Source organism: Lutra lutra, chromosome 2, assembly GCF_902655055.1.
Source record: "Lutra lutra chromosome 2, mLutLut1.2, whole genome shotgun sequence".
Classification (NCBI taxonomy): domain Eukaryota; kingdom Metazoa; phylum Chordata; class Mammalia; order Carnivora; family Mustelidae; genus Lutra; species Lutra lutra.
The window spans coordinates 78,917,357-78,924,249 of record NC_062279.1 but is presented as its reverse complement, the minus strand read 5'-3'; the positions used below and the strand labels follow the sequence as shown (position 1 = coordinate 78,924,249).

At 34.4% G+C, this 6,893-nt stretch overlaps 1 pseudogene; it reads left to right on the top strand.

Moving 5' to 3' along the window:
* The first annotated feature begins 1,901 nt into the window (after positions 1 to 1,901).
* On the top strand, positions 1,902 to 4,012 carry LOC125094088 (60S ribosomal protein L23a-like; annotated as a pseudogene).
* The last annotated feature ends 2,881 nt before the right edge of the window (positions 4,013 to 6,893 follow it).

The following is a 6,893-nucleotide window of genomic DNA, read 5'->3' as shown; positions in this document are numbered from 1 at the left end:
ATAACCAAGTAGCCATTTGAAAGTGAAGTTGAAAACTAAAAACTGTCAAGTGATCGATGTCACTTTATTTTTTTTTCACTCACATTACCATATCAAGATACTTGAAGTAGTGTCTTAAAATATCTTTATGATCAGGGGCACCTGGATGGCTAAGTGGGTTGAGCCTCTGACTTCTGCTCGGGTCATGATCTCAGGGTTCTGGGATCGAGTCCCACGTCGGGCTCTCTGCTTGGCAGGGAGCCTGCTTTCTCCTCTCTCTCTCTCTGCCTGCCTATCTACCTACTTGTGATCTCTCTCTGTCAAATAAATAAATAAAATCTTAAAAAAAATATCTTTATGATCAGAAATGTACCACCTTTTGCTTGGAGGTTTAGTAAGTTTATTACACTATAGTAACTGAGTATCAACCTCTTAGAGTCTGACAGGTTTTACTAGTCCAACTTAAACTTTAGCACAGAAAATGTATTTTTTTCTTTGGTTGTGTGATTATAGTATGCTTATCCAAGTACATCACTCAAGAACAAAGGCTAACTAAGAAATTAGACAAAAATCGGTACTCATATTCCATTATTTATTAAATGTAATTTAGTTAAAAAAAAATGGCACTGAAGAACCAGCGTAGATAATGTTTTTGCCAAGGAGGATTGACCTGGAAAACTTTCAGCAGTGTGACAAAATGACCAGTTGTTAAAAGTCAGGCAGGTAGGGATGCCTGGGTGGCTCAGTTGGTTAAGCAGCTGCCTTCGGCTCAGGTCGTGATCCCAGTGTCCTGGGACTGAGTCCCACATCGACTCCTAGCTTGGCAGGAAGCCTGCTTCTCCCTCTGCTTCTGCCTGCCGCTCTGTCTGCCTGTGCTTGCTTGTGCTGTCTCTCTCTCTGACAAATAAATAAATAAATAAATAGACAGGTAAGGACATTTGTTGTGGAGGACAGAGTGGAGAGCCTACCCATTCTGACTATGACAGAACAGCCTGTAACAGACTCAAATGCTTACTGAAAAGCACTGTTAGACTGGACTAACTATATAAAACCCCCTTTTAAAGACACTGGAGAGTGGCCAGTGTAAACCAGGATTGGCAAGGATAAAATTCCTGTGAGTAGACAGACACTTAGAGGAGAGCTATACATTTACTCTGTTTTGGTTTCCTTGAGGACAATTGCCAATTCATAGAGGGCATAGAATGCTAAGATTTAAAAATGAATAAAGAGGATAAAAATATAGGAGTCGATGTTTAGAGCTGACAAAGTGGCTGAAGCTTGGGTAAAATCCCAGAGATGGAGAAATTCCATGGACTTGAGTCAGTGTACTACCCTGAAGCTATGCAAGGGAGCTAAGAATTGTTAACTGAAGGGTCTTGTTTCCTTGAGAGTGATTTTGAAATTCTGGTGAATGAAGAGGGCTAGCACCTAACATGGACAATGACAAGATAAGTCTATGAGCTGCTTAATGCATCTAGATCTATGTTGGGAAACAGTACGTGGCATATTTAGGGAAAGATCATGCTTACATCTGTATATAGCCAACACGATTCTGGCATCTCAAGTATTAAGCATTTTTGCCATGAATATTGGACTTCCAAAAATATAAACCTTCTTCATGGCAGAGGTACAGTTTCTTTAAGCAGCTTCAATGGGAGGAACCATTGCAACATGGAACCTGAGTAAGGGATGAAGGATAATATACAAATCATATGCTGATGGATCTCTGAATATATGCATGTACTCTCTAGCAGTTTCCAAGTAATAACTGGGGAATTTTTTGAGAAAGTCTGCTTGGTGTGATGTGTGCTTATGTGTGCATGTATACAAACACCAAGACTGGAATCTATCCTACTGTGGTTATGATTAAAGATGTGATTTAAATCCTGGTCACACATGGACATTCTGTCTAGACTGCAAACATGGATTACTTCAGACCTCTTCAGAAGTCAGTAAGTAAAGAGTAATACAAATGCAGGCAAATGCCTATTGCTATTGCTTTCACATAAATCTCCACAAATCTTAGATAAGCTAACATGTGGTTGTTACTAAAACCACTAAAAGACATCTATCATTACAAGAAAAATTTATAAGATTAAAACAAAACAAAAAAATGGTCTGGTTTGATTTCTTACCATATAACTTAAAAATAAACAGGCATGGAAATTTAAAAAATATTCTAATCTTGTAGAGAAAGGAAATTCAGATTCTGAAATTATAGAAAGCATTGGGCACATGTATATATCTCAGTGAAAAGGTCCTTAGTTTTCATGAACAGGTGTTCTTCCATTGATCCCCAGCCACCAAAAAGCTAAAAATCTTTTGTGAAGATAAAATAGTCCTGAACTAAGATTTGGGAAACAAAAATTCTAGTTTGAGCAAATCAGTTAACCTATTGGCCCTTATAAGAATACGGAAGTTGAACTAATTTCTTACTATGGAAGTTTCCACCTGGGTCAGTCTTTGATTTTCTTTTTGTTTTTAAGGACAGTGCATTATTTTTGCAATAACTTCACTAAGAACAAGAAAATGGCAAAATCCTTGTTCTAATCAGCAGCTTATACTTCTTGGTAGCTTCACTGATTTCTAAATGGAAAGAAAAAAGGATTAATAGCTAACCTTGTGGAGTAAACATTTGGCATGACTTCCCGTAAATTATTCTTTAGCAGGTCATTCCCCCCCCCCCCCGAGTCTGTACTTTCCAGGTAATACTATAAGCATTTTGGAAAACAAAATAAAACAAACAAACAAAATAAAAACAAAACAAAAATACTAGCTTTTTCACATTTTGTGTTCCATCATACTACGTCAGAGGTAGAGTAACTCATCATTTAAATGGCATAGTTGAGAATTAATCTGCGTAGGTGAAAACAGTTCTCAGGGCACAAGCTCTAAAGTATGAGCTTATGATATCCTTTTTGATGGCTTAGAGGTCTATCTCACTACCTGGTTTAAGACTACCTTCTGAATAATGAAATTTATTAGAAACTGGTGCCTGGGTGGTTCAATCAGTTAAGCCTCTGCCTTCAGTTCAGGTCATGATCCCAGGACCCTGGGATCCAGCCCTGCATCAGGCACTATGCTCCGCTGGGAGTCTTCTTCTCCCTCTCCCTCTGCTCCTTCCCCTGCTCATTCTCTCTCACTCTCTCTCACTTTCAAATAAATAAATAAATAAATAAATAAATAAAATCTTAAAAAAGAAAGAAGGAAAGAACATGTGTTACACTAACTGGTACCATTGGTTGGGAGATATTACTTGCCTTGAAAGAGTATAACATAATTTCAAAAGTGATTTTGAATAAAGAGAATAGACATAATTTTACTTAATACTAAAGAAGATTTTCATGCTTGCAAGGAAGATTTTTTTCAGTCAAAGAGCTATATGTTCATTATCAGTGTTTTAGCAGAAATCCCAGCCATAAGAACCTAACTGTAAGAGATTCCTTTTTTTTTTGTTTCCTTAAAATATTCCTTCTTTTCCCTGCTTTTAAAACTTGTATAAAAGGGGGAAAATCCCTTTAACAAAGATGGTGCCAAAAGCTAAGAAGGAAGACCCTGCCCCCCCCAAAGCCGAAGCCAAAGCAAAGGCTTTGAAGTCCAAGAAAGCAGTGCTGAAAGGCATCCACAGTTAAAAAAAAAAAAAAAAAAAAGAGAGAGAAGATCTGCACATCACCTAAGTTCTGAGGACCCAAGACTCTGCGTCTCCGAAGGCAGCCCAAATACCCTCGAAAGAGCACCCCCAGGAGAAACAAGCTGGATCACTACGCCATCATCAAGGTCCCCCTGACTACTGAGTCAGCCATGAAGAAAAGAGAAGACAACAACAAGCTTGTGTTCATTGTGGATGTCAAGGCCAACAAGCACCAGATCAAACAGGCTGTGAAGAAGCTCTATGACATTGATGTGGCCAAGGTCAACACCTTGATTAGGCCTAATGGAGAGAAGAAGGCATATATTCAACTGGCCCCTGACTATGATGATTTGGATGTTGCCAACAAAATTGGGATCATCTAAACTGAGTCCAGCTGGCTAAATCTAAATACAGTTTTTTTGTGCTTTTTTTTAATGATAAAAAACAAAACAAAACAAAAAACTTGTATAAAAGGAAAGTTTGGCCTAGATCCAGAAATTAGTGGAGAAATCATTCTTGGATAGCTAGTAGTAGATAGCATAATTTATAATCTGGTATCTTTAAATTTCATGTGTAAATGAAGTGGTGAGATTTGGAACATAGACTGAAGACATCATGAAATTGCCATAGAGGAAACATCTAATCCACAGAAACACAGCAAGAAGCTATGACTATGTTACTATCACCCAAAAAGCATGTAAATAATGGCTTTAAAATTCCATAGAGAATTCAGTAATACATTTTATACAAATGTGAAGGTATGATGTAAAATGGAACTTGTAGTATTATCACCTATTTAGAAAAAAATTTTTTTTCTTTAATGAAAAGTATGTATTTCAACTCTAACACACTTTTAAATCCATGAAATTGTAATCTACCTTGGAAATCTATCTGAAATAGAATGATTTGAAAACTTAACTACTAATTTCATTATGTTAGAGGGATATTAATGTAGTAGAAAAGTAACCTTACAAAAAATTGAATTTACAGTAAATTATCACTGATTTTTTGAGAAACAAAGACTACATTTATATTGATTACATATAGTATATTTAGCATATAGTATATTTCCCTTCTGTTTAATTAATATACTGTGATAAATTTGTGAAGAATGAAATCACATGTTTAAGTTATGCTTCAAATAATTAAATTTAAAAAATTAAATAATTTAACATTTTATGCTTCAAATAAATAAATTTGAAACTATAAAAATTATTTTCTTGATGTGTAGTAAATCTTATATTTTTAGATGCAAATCTGATATTTCATTCCTTCATAAAAATCTTTAAACTTTACTCAGAAGTAATTAGATTTCTAAGAATTATTTTTGGTAAGTCTCATCTCTCCTTTTTCACTTATGATATACGTACTTTTCCAGTAGATATAATTAAGAATAGAAATAAAATATAAGTTGATTATAGTGGTGCAAGGTAAAGTTACATTATTTTGGATTGGTATAGTCAGAGAAAATTTAGTGCAGAAAATAGTTAAGCTTACCTTAAAGCAAGGGATTTATCAGGTCTGAGAATTTTGTCCTGGAAAGGAGAAGTAGGATATGGAAATTAGTACGGCATACGTAGGTAGGAACAATGAAGAATAAGAGCAGATAAAACAAGGATTTATATAGAAAAGAACAGAGGTAGAAGGTGAACAGATGCTATTAGTTTTTAGTGGAAAGATAAACTTGTTTAGGCTTTATGTAGAAGAAAATAGTCAATATGTCTGATCATTACTTTTTAATACTGGATAAGGACATGATGTTGATGCTATTTTAGGAAGATTAATCTTAGAACAATATTCAGGCTGATGCTGAGAAAGGAAAAACAATCACCAGAAAATACTGGGGAAAATCCATTTTAATAATTCTAAAGTAAGAACAAGAGCACCTGGTTTCTGTACAGATAAAATGCTGATAAGCGGGTGGCAAACCAAAGGCCGAACCATGTTCAGGCCTGGTCAGAGGCTATGGGGAGGTGTATTGTTTGTAGAGGACTTGAAAACAAAAAGTAAAACTGAATAACATTTTTCTGCTTTGAATGTCAGTGATAAGATATTTATTCCTGAAAAAAATATTTTTCATCTATATGCTTAACAATTGCCATTGTTACTAAAGAGTTTCAATCATATATATGCAAGTTTTAACTTAGCACATTTTAATTACATTTCCTTTAATGAACATTGTGCCTGCAGAGATATTAATAAAAAGAGCTCCAAGTTATGAAATCAGCTCCCATTACATGTGCCTCAGCTACATCAGTCCATTTCAAGACTCAGTTCAAGAGAATTTAGACTCTTTGAACTCATTGCAGATAGAGTTTGTGTTTCAAGACATATGGTATTAGATACGTCTTTAATGATAAGCAACAAGTTGGAAATAAGCAGAGGAGATACAGTGATTTTTAAAATGAAGATACAGAATTTGAGTTATTTTATTTCTGTGATATTTATTAATTTGCATATTTTCACATAACATGGTTAGACATATTAGATCAATAAAACAAAATGTTCACTTTTTTTCTGGTCATCATTATTATGTTTTATTTTAGAATAATAACTTTCCTGCCTAAAAATGCTGGGTGTTAAAAAATAATCCAGTTCAGGTGTCAAATATACTAAGTATACCATAGAAGTAAGATGACAATAGAGGCTTTTGTAGGTCTATCAATGAGATAAATGAATTTAAATCATCAAGGGATTTTTGTGGTTCTTATTTAGAGACTGGGAATATTAAATATAATAAAGAATTTAGGAAAAAGAATCACTTGACTAGTTTTTGAGAAGAAAAATGGGGAAAAACAATAGGGAGTTTAGGTCTTTGTATATTTGATTTGATATAGTGATGGCTACTCTGAGGGGATAGAACATTTACTTTATAAATCCATCTATACATGTTTATTACAAAACTTTCTGCATGTTGCATTAAGTGATTTGTTGAAATGTTTATTTCTTTGGACCTATCGTGAACTTAGGGAAAAAAACTGAACTTAGGAAAAAGCATGACACAGATCAGCCACTCAAAAGCACTCACAGATTAAGCACATGAATACATGTGGATCAGTATCAGTACTGAAAATAGATGAGCTGTTAGGACCAGAATGTGTATTTTACAATGAAATATTCCTTTCCCAAGGGTTAACCAATGTCTTTTTAATTTTTTAAATTTTATTAATAAAAACTGTATATATTTAAGGTATATAGCACAATGTTTTAATACAAAAAGCATAGTGAAATGATTACTCAGTCAAGGTAATTAATTTATTCATCCCCTCACATAGTTATCTTT